The sequence below is a fragment of the Vanacampus margaritifer genome, chromosome 1, assembly GCF_051991255.1.
Source record: "Vanacampus margaritifer isolate UIUO_Vmar chromosome 1, RoL_Vmar_1.0, whole genome shotgun sequence".
In the NCBI taxonomy this organism is placed as follows: Eukaryota; Metazoa; Chordata; class Actinopteri; order Syngnathiformes; family Syngnathidae; genus Vanacampus; species Vanacampus margaritifer.
Window position 1 is genome coordinate 12,588,879 of NC_135432.1, and position 23,552 is coordinate 12,612,430.

At 40.7% G+C, this 23,552-nt stretch overlaps 1 long non-coding RNA gene across 1 annotated transcript in view; it reads right to left on the reverse strand.

Annotated features, from left to right (window-relative positions):
* LOC144034753 (uncharacterized) overlaps positions 1-759 on the reverse strand; it is a 44,804-nt gene extending 44,045 nt beyond the window's left edge. The window contains exon 1 of the long non-coding RNA XR_013288280.1: positions 698-759. This is a non-coding gene — a long non-coding RNA (uncharacterized LOC144034753). The remainder of the gene's footprint in view (positions 1-697) is intronic.
* Between the last annotated feature and the right edge of the window lie 22,793 nt (positions 760-23,552).

The following is a 23,552-nucleotide window of genomic DNA, read 5'->3' on the forward strand; positions in this document are numbered from 1 at the left end:
TATTTTTTACTCTCTTTGGAGCCGTATCGAGGGCTAGTGAGAGAGCTAATAAAAGAAAATGTGACTGTTCACCAACTAAAGTATAATTCCTCATACAAGGCAAGATATGTTCAAAAATCTTGATTGTGTACTGATTTGTTCATGAACAGGGTCATCCATCAACCGAGGGTTTACCGTTTGCATTTATAACAGACTAGTTTTTAAATGTTTCAAATCAACTTTCTCAAAAGTCTTCATTTGACATACCAAAGCAGACTGAGCCTTTAAATTACTGTCACTGGAGTTAAGTGCACTACCTAGCCATACATTTCTGTGGGACCGCCCCCAACTACCGATGGATGACAATGAGCAATGCTACAAATAAGAAACACAAATTCCCCACAATAACAACAATGAATGTCAGCTTAAAAATATACATGCTACCAGGATCAGCAATCAGTCCACCGACATACAAACAAGGTTAGCAGCCACATTGTAGCTAGTAATCTAGCTAGCTAGCAGGAATTAGCACAGACACTATAACTATAAGCTAGGCCAAGATATAGCAGTCAATTTAGCCAAGCATTAGCATTAGCTTTACCACCTCTCAGGTAGTGTTAGCTAAAACACAGTTAGCATAGTCAAAACATGTTGGTACGCACATGATTTTTACAAGTGCAAAGCATGAAAAAAAAAATAAAGAAAAGACATCCTATACCTCTGTAATGTACTGCTTCTTGTTTTTTTCTTCACACACAACCACACACCTGTCCATTGTCAACTTCCTTTTGTGGCATTGTGGGTAATAAGACCACCTTCAAAATAAAAGGCCTTCTTGTCCTTCAAATGAAAGCACAATAATGAAGGACATTAATAAGTTACAGTAGGTCGCAGTAGTTATTAATGATATTATTTAAAATATTTTCCCTCATTGAAGACAGCCACATCAGTTATTTATGTCATACACATAGACTTCTTACTGTAAACATAGAAATGAGCAAAAAGTATAGTCATTAGAGAAAGACATAAAGTGACAAACAATATAAATATATACAAATAGGCATACTTTATGAATATCTTCTTCTATTTTTTTGTAGTCCAGATAATTGTTTCATATGAGCAGCTTTGTGACTGTTGGTCTGACAAAAAAAAAAGCAATTTCAATATGCCATCGCAGGTTTTACATAATTAGGAAAAAATGATTTCTCAAGCAATCCCTTGCCATTTTCTCACCTAAATGATTAAGTGATAAATCTAAACAATAAGCTGCAAATTGATAAATGAAATAATCATTAGTTGCATCCCTGAAGGGCATGTGAGTGAATGCATTGATTGGAGTAGAGTAAATGGGTTCAAGCTTTGTGTCATTAAGCATCAGTGCTTCTGAAGTGTCCTTGAGCAGGCACACTGGCACTGGCAATCCTTGTTTCCGTCCCCCAACAAAATGGCGTCTTTTTGTTATTTTCATCATGATTCCGAAAGAAGCGTCTCTCTTTGCCATTATAAATTATTTCTCTTAAGAGTGTCAATAAAATGCCAGCATTAAGACGTTTCTGGCTCAAAATGGAACTTAAACTGAGACATATTTCACCATTTGTAATTGAGAAGAGTCGGGGGCATTTCATTCATCACCTATTTAAGCTACATCTCTGATTTAGTGACCAGATGGATGGATATGGCCTCTCTTAGAACGCATTACTAGCATAAACTCTCCAATACAGCCAGGTCGGCTCATCCAGGATTATGGCCCATTACGAGCGCAGTGGAGACAGAGGGACCCTGTCCACCTGATGCAGCACAAGCAAAGTGGAGGGCCAGCAAAGACCAACCCAAGCCCGGCTCCAGATAATGTTAATGCAGGAGACACAGCTCTGATTAGGGCACCATCCAGGTAGACTACTGTGTGCTTAACAGCATCCTTGATAACAGCATCGCTCAACTCTGGGAGCCAAATGTCTGCATTCCGCACTACACACACACACACACACACACACACTCACGTATCAGCGTATTACATACGCTTGCGCTCATTGACAGAGCTGCCACTCAACACAAAGATGGATCCTCCTCCCGGGACAACTCCATACCTTCTTTATTGACTAATTTGTTTTGCTGATAACTACCACTGAACACAATGCAGTGTTCAAAGCTGAGTTGAGTGTATGCACTCTTTTGGATAGGGAGCACTTTTTCCACTCCTACAGAAAGAATTAATATCTTAGAAACTTCTTCAACTCTTCTGTAATACTATAAATAAGCTTGTAGGCCAACTTGCATGCCATTTGTTGTACATAATAAGTGTGAAGTTGACAATTTGATGTGATGCGCAATTGATATTGATCAGTAATGATTCATACAGTTTGGTCTCATAAGCAAATTACTCAATACTTGCATCTGTGACAAATCTATATAAAACAAAACTATATTTATAAATATAACATTGTATTGGAATAATGACAAATTGACCGTGAATTATTACGGAGGATAGTAGCTGACTGTTGAAATTGTTTACAAAGATATATACGTGGATTTTTGGCCAGCCTGGACGCTATTAGTTGCAAATAGCTTGGGTCAAATGTAAATATATTGTTTAAAAAAATTACTTTCATTTCCAGTTCCCAGAATGCAGGGCATTTAATTAATGATGTTATAAGGACGTTAATATTTATAATATATAAATGTGTGTCATATTTAATTTAACACATTTAAGTTTGGGTTATGTTGCTCTATGATTTATTATTATTATTATTTTTTTTTTTTTTTACAATCCGTGACTTAAGGTTGGGTAAATCATAGTGACAAACAGGTCAATTCCTTGCACAACTTCCATTCCTAATCTCAGCAATGCTTGTAAAAATTAGCTTTGTTTTGAATGCCAGGTCCATAGGATGACCTTATCAACACATTTCATTATACTTATATTCAGTATTTAGGGGATATGAGATATGAGGCCAGTGCTACTTGTGTACAACTGCTACAAATGTTTAGAGCTCATAAAAGGTAAAAAAAAAAAATACAAATTAATCTGCAAAAATCTGCCATTTGATTTTGATGTTATAAATGTATCCATCTTGAACGTCCCATTACGGTAAAACGTGATTTGAGTCCCACAAACAAGAATGGAAGAGTTGAGAGACAAAAAATCTGAAAAAGCAACCCGGAGTGGATTCATTTCATTGTTACTGTTGAATACAAGGAAGATGCAGTGGAAACTGTTGACAAACATACTGTCCCCTACTTTTAAGGAAATGCAAGCAATATGACTTACATGCCTGTTTTCGTTTAGTCTAATCGAGGAGGCTCCACCAGCCTCTACTTAAGCTCACACAACAGCAACTACTTCATTTCCTATCACTCTTCCTTCCGAGTGTGTGAAGGGACCACTGCACACATAATATTGTATGTCGGCAGACCACCTCACATTCATCACGCACTCCTCGGCCTTGTCAATAAATAGTCTCCAGGCTGAGCAAGCTCATAATGAATCAGAAGGTTTGCACACATATAGCAAACTCATTTACTTTATCAGACCGATTAAGGGAAGTGATAAGATAGTGGCCGTGCACTCTCGGAGTACCAGCCTGCACCGCGCTATTCATCTCGCCAAGATCTACAAATAGCGAGGCTCATCCCTCATGTGGCATGAGCCTCGCGGCGCTTTTATCTATCAGCTTTAAAGAATGCACGATATCTCACAAGATTGTGTGTGCTTATGAAAACCTTCATTTCAATATGATTATCAGTTTGAATATCTTACTAAGAGGAAGTCATGGCTGGCTTCTACACTCCGGAGTTGGTGAGAGAATAAGGTGCAAACAGGGTTGAGGTCTTTTACTCTTGTGAAGTTGACCCCTTGTAAATGACACACACTGGCAATTTGATTAGCTCTTACTACTGAAAGGGATTTGAAGGCAGCAGCCGTGTGGCCTGTTTCATGCAAATAGCTCCACCTATTGGTGAAATGGGAGAACAGCAACGGTGTGATTCTGTCCTCGCATTTTGTCTGAAATGCTTCCTAAGCTAACCTCGTGATTGATACACAAATGAATAAGGCCCGAATGACAATTGCGGAAAAATGATTCTACATTTTTAAAGTAGCCTAATTAAAATACATTATTTACATAAAAATAATAATAATGTAAAAATTACATGATTGTTTTTTAGAAAAGTGTATTTTAAGTAGGCTACATAAAAAAAATTAATTAATATAAATATTAAGATTTTTTATGTAATGTGACATAATTGTAAACCATGACCATTTTATGTTTATATATATATATATATATATATATATATATATATATATATATATAATGTAATATATAAACTGACGTGTTTGCTTGGCTTCTCACACGCATACACACACACACACACACACACACACACACACTGCATATTATTCATCGTCAGCCAGCCTGCATGTAAGTGTGTAGTGTTGAAGTGCCACCAAAAGTATCCCACCCTATTACTACCCCTAAAACTGATAAGAGCCTCTTGAAACACTTGAGATAAGCTTTTTGGCTTGAGTGTGCTGACATTGTCACCAAGCATGTAAGGCGGCGGAATGCAAGTCCAGAAAAATGGATGGAAACACACACACACACACACTCACACACAGTCCTCAGTGGCAGTCTGCGGGCGAGAATGGCGAAACAGTAAGTCTCATGCAGTAAAAATGACTGTACATCGATTCATCAGGATGTATCATTAAAGCTGTCAAACATCAAAGGTTTTGTGATCGCAGCCCATTTTTCAGAGAGACACAAATGGCCTCATTCATCATATTTGTTTGAGCAACAAGAGACAGAGAACGGCAAGACAAGACGACGAGAGCGAGAGAGAAAATGAGGTGAGCACTAAGTGGAAAAGTCAGAAAAAGTCCAAACCAAAGATAAGATGGCAATAAAGAAGGCTGACTTAGAGAGGGAGAGCAAGGATAAGAAAAGCAGACAGGAAATGTACGGAACTGAGAAGCAGAACAATATGGAGGTGGATAATAAAGTCAAACACAGGAGATAATTATTAGTGAGCAGTGTGTTTGTAGTTGGACACCACCTGGAGTGAACACGAAGCCCTTGGGCAGTCCACGCTACACGTTGCCTCAAAGCTTCACGCACCTGCATGCGCGCAGCCAAAAATGTATACAAATACACTAACAGCTCCTTCTCCATCATTGCATTTTATTCTACACATCACTCTCACCTATATTCGACCTCTAGACCTCAAATTCACATCAATGTTATTTTTACTAACTTGGGAAAACATTGTGAGCACATCTTCAAAAAAAAAAATCATGCAAAGGGACGTCATTAAAGTGCATGCGGCTCATGATTTTATACATCCCCAGGCTCTTGTATTCCCCAAATTGCTCCAATAAATAACTTGTAAGTCTAATTATACAGCAATTAATTGCAGCCCAAACAGGATTCTCATCAATCTTCCAACTTCAAAAACTCTTTTTTAGCGCAGTCTGCCAGCCCAAATAAGAAATTTGATTAGGTTCAACATGCACAAATGAGATTGTGTGTGCGCCACTTTGCTTGTGTGTGTGCGCGCGTGTAGGTTCACAGGCATATTACAGAAACGAGAGCCCCAGCTCTCTCTGCCATCTCGGCCAGTTGCTATGGCAGCAGTGGTGAAGGCTCTGTATCCATGGTCAAAGCAGGAAGCTGGCATCCCCCAGTAACCGACCTCCCACCCTACAACACCCCCCCCCCCCCCACTAGGATCCTGACCCGCCGATGAACCTGCCTGGGGGTCGGAGGTCAATGGCTGAGAGCTGCCGAGTGACAGTGAGGGATGACGAGGGAGAGAATGAGAGCAAGAGGAGTTACGCCACACAGATGGGGAGGAGAGATGAGAAAATGAAAAGATGAGAACAAATTTGAGTACTATCAAGAGGCGGGGGCACAAAATGGCTGCTGTTTTGTCTGTGAAACGGTGGTGGAATTCGGAATATGCGTTTTGTTGTCGTCCAGCAGCAGTTGGCTTGTTGGTTTTTCGTCTGTGTGGCTGTTTGCTGAGATGAAGGGGCTGAATGGCGATAAGGAGAGCGGCAGTTGGTCTAATTCAAAAGTGAAAGTGTTTATTATCGAGGCCTGTATAAAGAAATTGTTACCATCCATATGCATGTCAATATAATGTAAATTATCAAAAGATAAAAAAAATAATACAAAGCAAAAAAACACACACATGGGGTCTAAACAGGCAACCTGCGAGAAGTAAAATAAAAAATATGAGGCATAATCTATATATGTGGATCTATTATTACGCGGCAAAAACTATAATAAAATTAAATTGTAAAGCGACTGTACGTGGCAGATACAAATTGTGTAACATCAGGCTGTGTAAGGTCAAAACATTGGCCACCAGCCACAGGTACGAAAGTCAAAGAAAATCTGACATTGAGTAAGTCCTCCTTGGCAGTAGTTGGCGCTATACTGCAGTTTGCCACATCGGCAAATCATCGTCTGCGTCAGAAAGAAAACATTTGTTCACAGTGTTTGTCGTTATGGTAAATGAAATTTTATATATCATAAGTAATCCTATGTAGCAGCTGTACAAATTGACAGTGCAGTATGAAAGCTGCAAAAACAAGGAGCTACATGTTCAATCACTTTTTGTTTATGTGCAGCATACAAAAGAAAACATTGCTCGCCTTGATTGGCTTTAGAGCGTAAAGGCACGTGTGAAGGGAGATATTTGTATGTTTGTTGCAGTCGGAATGCTTGATCTGGCCGAGGAGGAGGGGTCAAGTGAAATGACCCCGACCTTTTTGCCTCTGATAGGTCAGACGGTCTTGGGTTTGCTGGGACCACAACTTCCTCACCCTGCACACTTAAGACGCTTTCAAGATTTGCAGTTTTTTTGCAGTCAGTTGGTCAAAGCCAATATGCCGTCTGATATCTCTGCAAGAACAAAATGAGAGTTTTTCTCAATTCAGAGTTCAAACACCCAACACAAGGATTATCTCTGCATGTTTGCTTTTACTTCATTTCTTCTTCTTTTTTTTTTTAATCCAAAAGGAGGAGCAACCTCACATTCAAAAGAGAGTCTCCAGCATCATTTATATGCATGTCATTTGTTATCCCTGAAATGTTGATCTTTTACTACTAAAAGTGGCTAGCATGCATTATTTTTAAACTTGATATTTCCAATATTTCATAATGGAAAGACAAATACAAGTGGACTGTATTCAACCTCAGCACTTCTAATATACAGAGTACAGAAGTGTTAATATTAGTGGAAATAAAGAAGGCTTTGTAAAAATAACTGATTCATTCATTTATAGATTAAGAACTGTTTCTCAATTATATTGTGTCACCGTCAAGGTTTGGTAAATATTCATCCACCATTATGACTCTTCACTCATTATGTTTAAACCAAGGTAAACTGATTAAACTTTACACAACAAACATTCCAATTAGTAATAAAATAAATATGATACTTTTGGTTGGTTATTAAAACAACAAGCCGTTTACAGGCATTATTAAAATTGTCTATATGTGAGCTGAAAGTGGCTGGTGATGAGTCAAGGGTGTATATACCCTTTCTCTCGCCGAAAGTCAGCGTGGAGTGGCCCCAGCTCACCCTGACCCTAATAATTGGAATACAAAATGGATTAATGTAAAAAGTTATTATTTTGCTACCGCACCGCTTAGATCACAATCATGACATTGTGATAAACTCTGGGCTTCCTGCTTACCACTTCTTATCAAATTTAGCGTGTAAAGCTGAAAAATATCAGTGGCCCTACTTTTCTGTACTCCTTAGAAAGTTTGACAAACCCAAATATCGTGTATGTGACGAGGGCCACAAACAGGGATACAAACACACACGCGCGCGCGTGCGCTGCGAGTGAGAGTAGTGAGGCCCAGGAAATCTACAACTGCCTGACAACTTTGACAAGAAGCCCCTTTGCCGCTAGCAGATCCTTCCATGAAGAAAACACTGCCCTCTAGTGGCCAATGTTTACAAGGCCACGCTAAACTCAGAGCTATGAGTGAGCATCAACAGCCACCCACACAATCAATCTCCATCTGCAACACTGTGTGTTTCATACAGTAGCTTTGGAAGGGCTGGTCGCTCTTTCATTCTATCCACATGCAACAGGTCAGTGCTATTAGGGCAATGGTTTGATCATTCTTATCATAATTGCCGCCGATTAGTTAGGACCGTCACCCACAGAACTGTACAGCGGCCCAGAGAGCGGCCATGTTTCCTCACACAAACGGCCACATGCCGACGCTTTGCGCAGTGTCTGTCACTGCTGCATTGTCTTTCCCCCCCGAACGTGCCAGATGCCGTGTCCTCTTCGTCACCCCGTTCCCTCGCTTCGCTCCGCTCCACTCGGTTCTCCCGCCCCGAGACTTGTCACGGGCCCTAACCGCATCAGCGGCACTGCTAGATTGGATATACATGATCTGTCCATCCATCAGTGGAAAGATGGAGAGAGGGAAGCAGAGCAAGGTGGCACTGTTTGTAAAGAGAGAGATGCGAGGAAAGGAAGACAAATTGGAATGAAATGTCCTTTTAAGCATAAAGTAACAAACATTTGCATATCCGGACAGCAATGTTAAAAATATACCAATTGAAGCAAGTTGTCTGTAAACGGTTTACTTGAAAATATTTTCAATTCACCATTGCAGGTTACCTACTGTAGATCCCTTTTATTGCCATTGTTAGCCATTATGAGATAAGTGATGATTCACATATTGCTGCTGGAGCTGACAAGTATGCGCCGAGAGTGTGCGGCGCTTTCATAATTCATCCGTTTGTCTCATCACACTTCCTCGCACTACAGGTTTGGCCAATGGTGTAGAATCGCCTTTCCACATTTTCCATTGCCTTGCTGTGGGCTGAATGAGCCGGAACATGTGGCATACAGTAGCCAGGGAAAAGGTGTTTCAACACGCTCAGGCGCATACAGTAGTATGAACCGCCGCATATCTGCAGGTTTTGTGATATATGCAGCAATATTTTCATTTTTGCTGATCATCTTTTATTATTATTATTATTATTATCATCCATATTGAGACAAAAACACACAAAGCTGGAATAACAGCTTCCAAAATATGTTTGACAGTAGACTGGCTTGTAATATAATTTTTTTTTGTGGTCCAGCCTGGACAAAACTCTCAGAAATCTACCACATCATAACTTTTAAAAGATGTTGGTATGTGGGATACACCAATACTGACACCAGTAACTTAATCTGTGCCAGTACAGTTTGTCTGTTAGCCTACTTGTACTCGTAGGAATGATCCAATATCACAATCTAACTCTCGGGCAGATGGATTAGGGAGCCATATTATCCGTGTGGAGATACTTTAGAGCAGGAATAGGGAACCCTGGTCCTCCAGAGCCTGTTTTCCATGTCTCTCTCTTCAAACACAGCTGACTCAACTGATCAGCGAGCTCTGAAGAAGCCTGATAACAATCTTGTTCATCAATCAGGTGTGTTGATGGAGGGAGACATGGAAAACAGGCAGGACAATATTATATTTTGATTATGATAGAATTCTCTCTGTTTACGACGGATTCTTATCTCAGTCGCGTCGCGTAGCGCTGATGCTAATCCATAAATTAGCCAAATGAATAAAAAACAGACATATTTGGAAAGTTTCTTTGCAACGGAGACAAGGCCCAATGATGAGGCAACACAGGAGCCTATGATCAAGAAGAAAAAGAAAGATGCATGGACTTACAGGTAAAGGTGATTCCAACGCATGATGGCCCGTTGTGCGGCTAGCAGCTCTTAATTTAGCATTATGGTAAGTGAGTAACTCATGGAATTTAGATTTGTTGTTTGGTGCCTTGTTATGTTGGCGCATTTAAGGAGGGTGCTGCTAATATAGTTACATAAAAATGTGGCTTCCCATTTATTGTTATATCTACAAAATACCCCAGTTTTTGTGTTGCTCGTACCATTCATAAGGATTACCTCACCCTATTAAAGTGTTGTTGTTACCCTTGTTATGGTGTTTGTGCTGCTTGTACAGGTGCATAAAAATACATAGTGGATTTGCGTTTGTTGTTGTAGCCTTTTATTAATCAGACGTCAAGCACCCCCCCCCCCCCCCCTTCATGCTGTGATTGGTCAACTGCTGGTCACATGACAGATGGACGCCATCTTGTTACCCTGCTGAAAGTTGAGAGTTGGCCAAACTCTCTCTAGTCTTTGAAGATTAACCACCAGTGGGACTAGTCCATGTTTATCAATCAAAATATTATGTCCAATATTGTGCAGACTACAACTGTGAACTAATGAGTAGAGCACTACTATCATTATTATTAAGTATTCATCATAGAAGTTGTATGATCCATCATGCAGAAGCATTACAGAAGCATGTAATAAGGCATGGGCTGTTTACCAGCTTCGCGGTATATTGTGGTTTTACACTCTTTCAAAACTGATAAAACTTTACATCAGTGGTATGCGTTCTTTAAAAAAAATATATATATTGTTTTTATTTTGAGTCATCAGTGTAGGCAATGCAACGCCTCTTGTTCGTCCGAGCCCAATGATTTTTCTGCTTGTCAAAAAAGGTACTGCGGTGGAGGAAGAATATGCAAATGCTAAATGAGGCAATACATCCAGGCCAGTACAATATTACATTTACCAGAGATTCCAAGTGTTGTGCAACACGAGTACAACATTAATGTAATGCTGTCTTCAAATAAACGTTTGCAACCAGCTGCGAGTGTTGGCATGTTTTACACTTTGTGAAATAAACACTACAGACTTCCTACCAAGCCAGATAAGTAGCTAAGTAGCATGGCTAACAGTTTTTTTTCCCACCCTGAGATAACTTCACAAAGCAGACAAGAGCAAAAAAGTAGCTATTTTGGCAAGGAATAAGTACTTTTACGTTAATTTGGAATTTATTTTGAAAAATTCAATTATTTAATTTATTTTTAGGTTTACGAATATACCTACAGAGCATGTGGAAAAAAACGTTCTTTACCCAAACATGTAAGATAAAAAAAAAATTATGGCCTCTAATTGCAATACATTGATCAAATGAAACTAAAATATTTTTGGAATGTGATACCAGCCCAAGCCTAGTTGTATACACTTGTCACAATGCGGCATACAGTGATTTGATTTCTACGATTGTCATATTTATGAATGAAATACAATGACAAGCACCACACATGTCGGCGAAGCTCGTATCCGTCTGCCGAGGGTTAGGTTACACCACCCTGCAGACAAATTTAGACCTGCTTTTATCCATCCATCTATTTTCTTAACCGCTTGTCCTCACAAGGGTGGCGGGGGGTGCTGGAGCCTATCCCAGCTGGCTTCGGGCAGTAGGCGGGGTAAACCCTGAACTGGTTGCCAGCCAATCGCAGGGCACACAGAGACGAACAACCATCCAAACTCACAATCACACCTATGGACAATTTGGAGTGTTCAATTAACCTGCCATGCATGTCTTTGGAATGTGGGAGGAAAACAGAGTACCCGGAGAAAACCCACGCAAGCACGGGGAGAACATGCAAACTCCACCCAGGAAGGCCAAAGCCCGGACTCGATCGCACGTCCTCTGCACTGGGAGGCGGACGTGCTAACCAGTCAGCCAATCTGCCGCCTGACCTGCTTTTAGCTAATCTAAAATATAATCTACTTTTGGTCACCAAATTCCCAGATGCGCCGGGGTGCAATATGGTGGAACGCCTATCGAGTGCTCTAAAAACAGTTGGGTCACACACAAAAAACAATTATGGCTAAAAAAAATTTGACCGATCCACTTTATGGGTCAATTTGACCCAACTTCCTGGGTTGTTTTACACAAAAAGACCCATTTCTTGACTCAAAGTTGGGTCAAGTAGACCCAAGTAGAAAATCGTAGTCAATCATAGTTGGGTTATTTTTGACCCAACTGTTTTTAGAGTGAGGCATATCGCAACCTACCAAATGACAAAAATGCTAAGCCGGACATGCTACACGACAAAAATGAAGATGCACTAGTTTTTACTTCGAGTGAACAGGCGCCTGTTTACGAAAATATGGCCCTAGGTCTTTACATAAAATTTGTCCACAGCAAAAAATATTAATGATGTCATCTACTGATCAATTTTGACTCGCTGTTGACAACAAAAAAAATCTTTAGTCGTCCAACCCTAACAGCTCTTTTGCACAGTTCTGTAACTGCAATAACACTTGTCTTGTCTAAAAGGGGCACCGTTTCTCTGAGTTTAAAGTTAAAGAAACAATATTAGGAGAGTTTAATGTAAGATTGTGCTAACATTCCATCAGCTTATCTTCTTATATTCATCAGTCAGTTTGCACCTCTGGTGGTTACAAACATTTCCAGGTGATGTTGTACTACATTTCCCCCCCATCTTGCACTTCTGTCCCTCTCGTTTTCCCCCTCACACCTTTACCTTCGTCTATCCCTCCTTCCATTTTCACAAAGATGCCCTCTCACATCCCTCTCTCCTCATCTCTCGTCCCCTCTCCTCTCTCCCTGCGCTCTGATGAATTGCCTTCCCCTCCCGGTGAACTCGACCGATAATCCTGGGGAAGCAGTAAAGGACCATCGATCAGCGCCGCAGACAGGCCCACAAGCCACAGCACAGGAACAACACGCTAACAACAAGCCGCCGCGCTTAGCCCTCGCCGTACACATGCGTGTGCCCGTGTGCGCCGGCGAGCATACCGTGCGTTTGTATTTTGTATGCAGACGGGGGATGTGCCACAAGCAGGTGGTCACGTGTTTACGTGTTTGAGGTATACAGTGCATAGTAACCACAGCGTCTGCATTTCTTGCGCTACGTTTAGCTTGCTAGTGTCACCGCCATGTTTAGAAAACACTGTGCTCATCCCGCTTCCTCACATGATGCACTCCCTGCTGCCCCTGTGTCATCCTCTCGGAATGTGCGCATACACAAAATGTGCAAACGCTGAGTGAGTGTGCTTGTCAGCATGTGTGTATAGTATTTGTATATATATGCAACACACACAAGGGGTCATAAATCACGTAGCATACTCCGGGCCTATCCTGAAGGAGAAGGCTAAAGAATGCACGTGATCTTGGGCGAAAGCTTGATGGCTATGAAATTGACCAATTGATTGATTGTAACAATTAATTTTAGCACATGCTTTTATGTCTGTGAAGCCGAGCGATCATTACTTTGCATCAAGCAACCGAGGACAGCTGGTTTATTTAATAATTTCCACCGAAATACAACAAAGAGCAAGCTAATGCTCCAGGCTTAGCGTAATGATAAGGCAGCCGCTATTGCTTTGAGTTATGTTAGGATAGCTTGGACGGTGCCAAAGACATATATGAAGTCCATTTGTCTTCATCCTGCGCTTTGCACACAAATATAACCCAGTTTGAGAGACTCAAGCACAAAACGGTCAATGGTCATTATTCTATCCGCTTAAATATGACAAATGCAGACTGCTTCTATGAGTGCCATTTGTTACGTGCCACATTACAAACCAGTGCCATTGTGTACGAGCTTGACCATAAAAAGCGAGTTGCGCTGGAAGTAAATCTCCACTTTGACAATCAGTGAGCTGCTTGTCAGTGAACAGGCTCGCCGTTCATCTGTTATCTCCATTTTTATATATTTTGGAAGTGTTTGTGTGTTGTCCTTCAGTGCCTTTCTCTTTGCTGTCTTTGTTCCTAATGTGCTGGCAAGGCTGACTTCATTAAACTCTGCGTGCCGCAAACGCATTTATGTGCTGCTTTTCATTTTTCCTATTCCATTTTGCTGTGCTACACCAAAGCACCACCATCTAAGCGGAAAATAGAGACTCCTTCAGGCTAGAAGCCCTGCCCTCTTTGTGAGTGAGGCGACACCTTGTGGTCAAAGTGGAGAACTGCAGAACAAGAAGAACGACAACCCATATCCTGCCATATACTCCTAGAGCGCATGTACAGAAGTGCAAGGTATGCCACTTCGACGGGTATGTTGTTTTGCCGAGACACGGGCCGGATGCAGGTTTGGCTAAAACAGTTACTGTACTAATACTGTACCAGTAGTTCTCAAACTATTTACACTAAGCACTACCTACAAACATTTAGCTCTATAACTGCCACCTACATGATCAGCATTTAAATGCACTTGCACAGTTGGCCTAAGTGTTAATAATACATTTGACAGATAAGAACGTGATTCCTACAACTGCTATTGTCCTGTTGTTATTTTATTTTATTTTTCATTTGTTCAGTGTTCTATTTTCTCACTGTCATCTCACAAACCTCATTTGGAAGAAAAAAAGACTTCCAGCATAAAAAAAGCTTCCAGCATACAGAAGGCATTCAGATCCATGTATGGCAAATTTGGCCATGCAGCTCAATAGAACATGTAAAAAAAATTAATACTGGTAAATGAAAAATACAAGACAGGGGTTTTGTTCCAATCCAGCATATCGCCTGTGTCAGGTATATTACCTCCCCAAAATAATAAATAAATAAATTGTTCATTCATTAACCATACAGCAACAAAGAGAGCCATTTTAAAGGCTTTAGATTACTTTGCAGAAATAACATATCGATGTGGAAGCTGGGACAATATATGAAAATTACAAATAAATTTGGACATAGGTTTGCGCCTGACAGCGACGATATGTATTATTATTATTATTATTATTATTATTATTATTATTATTATAGGTAGTGATGCACAATAATGCTATTTTCAATGGATAGCCTACTGATAACCAATAAGTCTAAGCTGATTATTTTTTGATAAGTTTGCAAAATTAACTTGAATACAAATGTACTTTCGAGTCCTACTATAAGTCTAACATGTACAAATACATTGAAACATTGTGTAAAGCTCCATGAAGCTGAATTTTATTGATATCTCTGCCTCAAAGACAATCAGTAGCTTATTTTGAGTTTGCCAAAACAAAGCAGTCATGTTTTAAAAATGCAACAAGTTATGTGTATGATGTCAAATTGGTCGATCATTGACGATAATTATTGGCCACCGATATCATCGCGCATCCCTAATTGTAAGCCACTGTAACACTATGCGTAGTTTGACATTAACGATGCTCTTAAATGTAGGATTTTTTTTTAAACTGCACTTAAATAAAGATACAAATTAAATGTAGCACACAAAAAAATTAACAAATTATGGTTCATTAAAAAAAAAAAAATAATAATAAAAGTTGACAAAAAGTTGAAAAAAAAACTTTAAGAATCTTTGCAGTATACTGTTCAACCTGAACGCCTTCAACAAGCCATCAAGAGCAAGGCAAGCGCATGCACATCTGAAAAAAACAACTGCAACAAGTAACTGAGGCCTTTAACAAGTATGAGAGGGCGTTTCAGCCTCTGATTCTTGTAATACTTTAGGAATGATTTCATGCGAGGGTGTGTGTGAAGATGCTTAGGTGAGTGTGTGTGTTTTCCTGTGAGTCAAACACCACAGCGACAATGACAGATCACAGGGGAATGTTCAATTGCAGGTTGCTGCGTCCTGCTGTCATTGGGCTCATCTGTCAAGGGGCACAGCTAGCTGGGAGGCAGGCGGGAGTGACACCATGTGTCACTCCTCGTGCCTGCTGCCAACATGGCTGCAACATGGCTGCTCTTGTCGCTGCAAGAGTTCAAGTGGAATTTGTCTCCTGCACAGTCGGACCACGCCACGATGTTGTCAACTATGTTTATTTAGCTTAAAGGTTTTGTTGTGTAGTTAATGCAGAGTGCTGATTAAATTGATGATTGGAAACATGTCTTGCTGATTCAGTTATAATGGGGGGGATTAAAAAAAATGGCTGCAAGCAAAGGCACTCAAGTTCTTATATATTGAGGGAGGGGGCACTCATACTGGACAACCCCCACCAAGAAAAAAAAATCTGGAACACTGAAATGTGAAGAATTGTTTAATGTTCTCAGTCTTTGCATGTTTTCAGCATTTATTTTCAAACATACACTGTATAATGTATGGAGTACCTAAACTCTATAAATTCACTTTCCAGGGTCTTTAAAAGTGGAGTCAACCCCAAAATTGTCTTTCCACTAATATGTTCTCTGCACCCTCACTAGTCTAAACTCGGCATTCTGATTAATATTGTGTTTGTGGAATATGAATTAAGCAGCAAAATCCACCTACTTTTATCCGGCCATTTTGCCACACTTCACAGCTATTCAGGGCTCTGACAACCAATCACGGCTCACATGTTTTCTGAGTTTGGTCACGTGACATTCGCAAGCTGAGCCGTGATTGGTTGTTACCAGAGTACTGAACAACTGTGACATCATTTTCAGTGGACAGCAAGTGGCAAAATGGCCGCCCCCTGAGCTGGCTAAGGATGGGTGGATTTTGCTTCTTCATTCATAGTCTACAAAAGCAACATTGATCCAAATGCCATGTTTAGACGCGTGTGGGTGAATAGAACATATTATAAAGATATTTTGGGGTTGATTTCTCCTGTCTGACTTCCTGTTCCTGTCACTGTCCCACTCACTTTGCCATTCCAACAAACCCGAAAAGCATACAAGCAATTATGTTAATAATAATAATAATCATTATTATTATTAATTTACAGCACTGCCCCATCAAGAAACTTGTTACGTGTTACAATGAATAACATTTTTATATTAAAATAGAACAAAACTATTAAGAAGAAATCATGACTATGTATGTACTGTACACAGTTCTGCACTTCTGCATTAGTTGTGAAAATCAGTGCAATGTATTTGGCAAGAGTATTTCATAAGCAATGTGCTTCAGACAAACAAAAGCACAACATCCAAGAGCATTATTAGCAGCATGTGTTCAGTTAAACATAGACAAATGTGAAAAATGTACACACATTTAAGTTACTTTTTTTTTTTTTGTATCAGCATAGCCAAACAAAAATGACTCTAGCACCGGTACATTGATATTAGGCACTAAATACAATATACTACTTCTTTTTGTAAAAGTTGGCAAGCAAACAGCAGTGAGTGATTATCTCAGTTGATGACATGACAGTCTCTCTCTATATCTCCTTTTATTGGCCTGGTGTTGTGTTGACGACGCTCAATCTTTGTTGTCATTAATTTGGCACCTCACAGCAACAATTGAGATCACGCCAGGCTAAATGAGTTGTTACAAAAGCCGCTAAGGCCTGCAGGAACATACTGTAACTGCTCTGACCTGCTGTACCTCCCTGCAAATTGTCTTACCTGGCCTGCACTCGAGTTGCTTGCCTTCAGACCGTCAACCTCTGCCATACTTCCTCTCTTCTTCTTGCACAAAAAGCTGCTTGTTGTCATGCTAGCAACGTGCCGCTTTTCACAAGTGCTCCCTCTACAGTCAAAGCTCTGCAAGTGCGTTTGTTGTTCAATACAAACAGGAAGGGGAATTACAGCCCAGCAGTCATCCATCTGTCAGCCATCTGACAGGTACATAGCACAGCCAAATATACGACTTCCCCATAAATCACCACATCTCGCTTTAACCAGCTTGTCTTGTCTGAGTAATTAGTAGTATCGCGGAGAAGCATTTTAATGTCCCAAAATACCGTTAGATCATTTTACTTTTGATTTTCAGTCACTTTTCTCCAAAACCCTCACACTCAAGCAGCCAAATGTTCCTGAAAATCGTATGCATAAAAGTGATTTAGGAGCCACTTAGGAAATCGATCATGCAACCGAATCGTTTAATATTTAAAGAAGACTCTCCTGATTTGTGGATGTTGAGACAGAGTTCATATACCACATTTAAAGATTAAAAAAAGGACCTTGTATTTTCATAGCGGGCCCTCACCGCCACGTACCCCTTTGCAGTGGAGCTGCATTGCTATTGCCGATACTTTATGACGGGCAATTTAGCTTCAGCTGCTATCTGAGCCATCTCAGGAATGGCCACGCTTAGAATCAAGTGCAATAAACCAGAGTGGGAAGCAGAGAAAAGGAAAGGGGGGGGTGAGAAAATAAAAGAAGACAACAAGCTTGTCTGGACGCCCCCCTACCTCTGAACAAAAGGCCTGAGGGTGAGGGGGGAGCAGGGATTTTTTTTTTTTTTAATTTGTGAATGCACACAAACATTCAAACGTTGAGACCTGTATGCGAAATGCTTTATTTTCTGCAACCGAGCAAAAAACGATTTTACATTTACCTCCAAATAAGCGCGTGCGTTATGTTCAAACATTTGCTCTTCCACACCAGCCAGTCTTTGTTGAGTCTGCTGAGCTCCAGGAAATCTCCTGAGACGGCGAGACTGATTTACACCCTTCCCCGAGAGGGCTTTACGGCCTGCGACCCAACGGAGCAATGGAAGGAGCGAGCGAGCGCCAGGAGAAGAAGAAGAAGAAGAGATGAGACAGAGGAAAGGATGGATGGACAAAGTTGGAGAGGATGATGAAATACGGCGGAGATCGAGCGGAGGGGGATTGCGATATCGATGGAATGCGACGTGGTTGCTATTTGCTTGCTGCCCTTCACCTCCGCTCACATGCTCTCTTTCCTTCCTCGCTCTCAATTTATCCCCGCCGCTCCGACAAACAGCCACACATAGACACACATGCACAAAGAGAAGGCTGTAAATCTGCCACTGAGTGCTGCTGGGATGGAGATACCTAAGACAGGCCAATGCTGTGTTTGGAGAGAATGCAGATGTACCTGCCTCCAGCACATCATCTTCTCTCCCCTTCATTTTTATCCTCTCAATCTCTTTCCAGAATTGTCTCATGTTCTTAACCTCTTTCACCCTCGACTCAGCTCAGGTCTCCACGTTGCTACCTTTTCCCATCGGCGATTTTGGGCCCGACTCTCCCCCACTTAGGCGGAACAAAAAGCCCCAGCCATGCGGGCCTGGTGGTATCGACAACGAGACCATGAGAAGACGAGACGCAGATCAGGCCAATCATTGTAACAAATATAGGTCTGCGCAACCTGTTTTCAGCCGTTTCTGTGCTTGAGAGCCGGTATCAATCATGGAGTGAAAGCTCTAACTACCCGCTGAGTGATACCTGATGTCCTCCGATGGGCTACTTTCACAGACGGACACCACTACATGATATGTCTGGGATAGAGGAGGGGAAACACATCATAAAAGCAAACACAAAAGAAACAGGAAAAGTCTTGCTTTCATTGTGCTCATAATGCACGCCGGCGATGACAGGTGTAGGTGTTGTAAAAGGCATCTTTGTCCGCCTGACAGTGTAATAACTCGCGCTAGTGTTTCAACCCATCTGTGTAAACGGCGATGGCCTCAAGACAAAACACACCAACAAACGCACGCGCACGCCCTCCCGCTCGTAACAAAGCGTTAACGCCAAGGCCTCGATAGCCGCGCGAGAGCGCCGCGAACGCGGTCGCATGTAAACACGCCGTGTAAACAGGCGCGGCCCGTATGACCTGATTTACGCCAAAGTAAACGCGGTCAGTCGCACATCTCACTGCAACACCTAAACACCTGACAGGCCTCTCATAAATAAGGCTGGCCAGTGACTCCCACATAATTTACACCGTGGCCATCCCCTACCTAAGCTGTAACAGGTCCCCTCTCCATATTTCACCGCACAGGTCTCTCCATTCATTGGGGAAGATCGACGTGAAAAAGTTGGGCCTAATGAAGGGCGGACTTCAAAAGTGGCTTACATTTTGTGATGTGGTGTGTAGATTTAGGCTCAGCTGGCCTGGTGTCATGTCTGTACAATAGTGTGTGTGTTGGATGAGCGTGCGTGAGAATGACCCTGGCCCAAGGCAGTGCCTCACCTCGCCTAGCCGTAGCCCGGCTCAGATCAAGGCCCAAAGCCAGTTCCACTTCTCCGTCTGCCATAAATCCTCCTGCCTTTGTCTGATCTCTTTTTCACTGGCTGAAACTTATCCTCTTCCATTAAGAGTGATGGATCAGCAGCTCTCAGGGCGTAAGAGACTCTGAAGTTACAGATCCTTGCAAAAAAGTAAAAAAATTGGTACAAATGTGACGGGAATGTACACACAAGTGTAGCTCACATCCACATCAACTACAACACATGAAAGGTAACATGAGACTTGTCAAGGCATCGAAGTCATTAAAAATATTTACAATGTACAGTTGCACATATGCGTGTTTTGTTTTGTTATGTTTTATTTTATTGCAAGTCTTCACATCACTAAAAATTTAAGTTCACAGGAGTTTTTACTAAACGAGCGGATTCGACAGGAATAAACAGTGTTTGTCCTCCCTCTGGTGGCTGTTTCTTGCTATGGCGACTACATGTGACCTCATTGACACGGCTGAGAAGTCTTGCACCCATTTAAATGTTTTGAACAGGAAATATTTAAAATGATCTCTAACACAACTTCATTTGTCAAGCATTTGGCATAACCTACTATTACTATAATTACATGTCATTGACATACATGACAATTTATGCATATTTGAATGCTGGAAATTATAGTATATTTTGGAGCATTGTATATATAAACATAAAAGCAAATAGAATACATAACAAGAGTGCATTTTTAAAATATTTTACATATATATATATAGAATGAAGTTGGTTCTAGGGTGTTTCATCCCACCGCAATATAGCGATAACATTTTGGCAAGAGATGTGACAAAATATTCTCCACATGTTACAACAGCCACCTCAGATGAACAGCATGCTTTGTGGATTTAACTGCGGGTGGGCGTTTTCACAGAACACTCAAAAACTAATGTGTTTTTCTATGTTTGGAAGTATTCCGATAGTAGATACAGATCGGCTGAAAGAAAATACTGCTATTAAATCATCAGAAACATCAAACCTGAAAGTATTGTATTATTTCATCAAAATGCATTAGGGTTTCTGGGGAACAAATGCAATTTCTGAACCAAGCCACATCATTCTAATCATTTTATTTTTAATTTAGATAAAACTATTCATCCCACAGTGGAGACATTTAGTGGTTACAGCAGCAAAGACTTAAAAGTCTCTAGAGCATTAAGAATATTAACTAGTAATATTAACAAGTATAAACATTTTATTCTTGCTATAGGTCCAAAGTGTATTCCAGGGCAAGTAACAAACACATAAAAAAAACTGTGCAGTGTGGACAGCAGGATGCCTTAACAACTGCACCATATTATAAACCACAGAGCAATCAAACACTAGATACATAGTAGCCAAAAACTTGATAGCTCCCTTTTCAATTGCATACTCAGCAAGCGTTAAAGATGGTTTCACGGTTCATTCTATAAAGTGGGAGAGCACAAGTTTATTATTATTATTATTATTATTATTATTATTATTATTATTATTATTATTATTATTATTATTATTATTATTTTATTTTATTTTTTATTATTATTATTATCAGTATTCATCATTACTAAATTTAAGCAGCCTACAACAGAGGTATGAAAAATGAATAATTATAGCCATATGAGGTCTTCTGGAGAGAGCTGTATGGATTTACATGCATTCACTAAATTAGACCATTGCACTGACACATCGCATAGCAAACACATGTGAATCCATATAGAATTTAGAAACGCTGTTTACACCGACAAAGTCACATAGAGCTGCAGCTGCGGGCTATGAGTGATGTTGCCCTCAGGTGGTGAGAGAGGAACATGGCAGTGAGTGAGCGTCAAGTCCATCAGCCGGCTGAAAGATTCACTACTCGCGCTTTCATCTGCCTGCTTGTATAGCAGCCCATTTGTGTTTCAATGAATTGTGTGTTTGATTTAGATCGTCAGTGTGTGTGCGTGTGTACGTATCTGTGCGCGCACTGGCAATCCATTGCGCATGCGCGTTGAGCAAGCCAGCCAGTCCCGGGAATGTGCTGACCTCCTGCGCCTGCGCGTTGCTCGACCGGACAGCAGAGGCACATAAAGCCTGCTAAATTGCACTAGTGCAATAAAATGGCAATAAAATGACAACAACAGTGCATTAATCCATCACCAGGGAGCGCTGAAGGTATTGTAAAGAGCTATGGATGGAAACAGGAATGATTTCTGAGCTTTAGGCGCTTGGCAACTGTAATGCTCGTTCAGCATGCCAGGGGCAGTAAGGAGCAGGGAGTGTTTGGACTAATATAACAACAAATAAGTGGCAAGAAGTAAATAACATACAAAAACTAACAAGAAATATGTTTATTTTCGTGATATATATCTAGATATATATATACATTTTGTACCTGGGCTATTAGTGGTGATCTCCTGGATGAATTCCACCATTATCACTATCATTTCATTCAATGGAGTACCTGCTTCATTATGTAATAAATGTTGCTAGGGAATATCGTTAATTTTTGTGGGCCTGTAAAGTCCTTGGAGACTCTTTTGTGATTAAGGTCAATATGTATAAATGTGACTTGACAATCACCTTAGAAGCCAAAACATAAAATACTGAATAAAAGCAGGCAACTGTGCTATGTACATCATCTTGATCTGCTCATTTATCTAATATCACAATAAAAATGTGAAAATGTAAATAAAATCCATAATAGTAGCCAAAGATGTTGATTATTAAATGTATTAAAGTCTTAAATCGCTGCAGACATAATTTGCTAGTTGAAGTTAGCCGTTACAAGTTTAGCTCTGACCAACCAATCAGAAGCTAGAAAAATGCTGAATTCATCGAGGACCAAAAAAAATAATACAATCTGATTGGTTAAAGAAGGAGATCTATTATAAGCTGAAGTTACATGGGTCAGCATGTCTAATTCTGAAAGCCTGGGGCAGATTTGATTGACATATTGAGATATAGTTTGGAAAAAAAACTGTGCAGCCAAGAGAAGTGCTACCAATTAAGACAATAAAATGTTGGGAACAAATTAATCCATTTTCATTGAATAAATAGGAATTTGCCAGTCATTCTGGTATCATTGATCCTGAATCCACTGGTGTATATAAAATAGTTTACAATGTACGTACAAAAAGTAATTACTGTATTCTAACGAGTTCAAGTTAAAATGACATTTTCAATTTTGTGGCCCCTGCAGACGTAAGCTTTATTCAGGAGCACCTATTTATACGGGAGGAGGGACCAGAAGCAGGGGGTGATGGTAACTGGTCAACCCAGTAGGTTGGCTGTGGCCAGGGGGTTCTGGCAAGCTGTTAAGTGGGCCCTGTGGGTCACGCTGTCATTTCCTGTTTCTCTGCCCCTTTACTCTCATTTTACCTGAATTCCAATGTGGGCCGCCTTCATCTGCTGCCCGTGCCTTCCTGCCAGAATTGCTCGACCCCAATAGGAAACAGATGAGCCGCTCTGAGTCTGTGTTGGCGCTCCTCATCATCAAGGCAACACATCTGACATACATTTTCACATAGCTGGTGTTCTCATTTAATGCTCTCATTATGGAGGAATTGCACTCTAGCTTCAAAAATCATGCGAGCTGATTATTTTGGCCAGTTTACAACAACATCAACATGAAAACCTCGCTTGAGATTTCAGCATGGAATCACATTGGTTGCCTTGTTTATAATTCCAGAACGAGTTGTTTATTTTGAGACAGCATGACACCTCGGCTCTGACATGAGTGACGTGAGCAGACACGCAAGTTTACCAGTTTTTGGGAGAAAGTTTGCGGTTTAAGCATGTATACTTCCACTGTGCTGATGAAACTGCTGATCTGCCGTCCTCGACTCCTCTGCATGTTCTAAACTGAACCAGGTGTGCACATGCTGAATTGGAAGGGGTC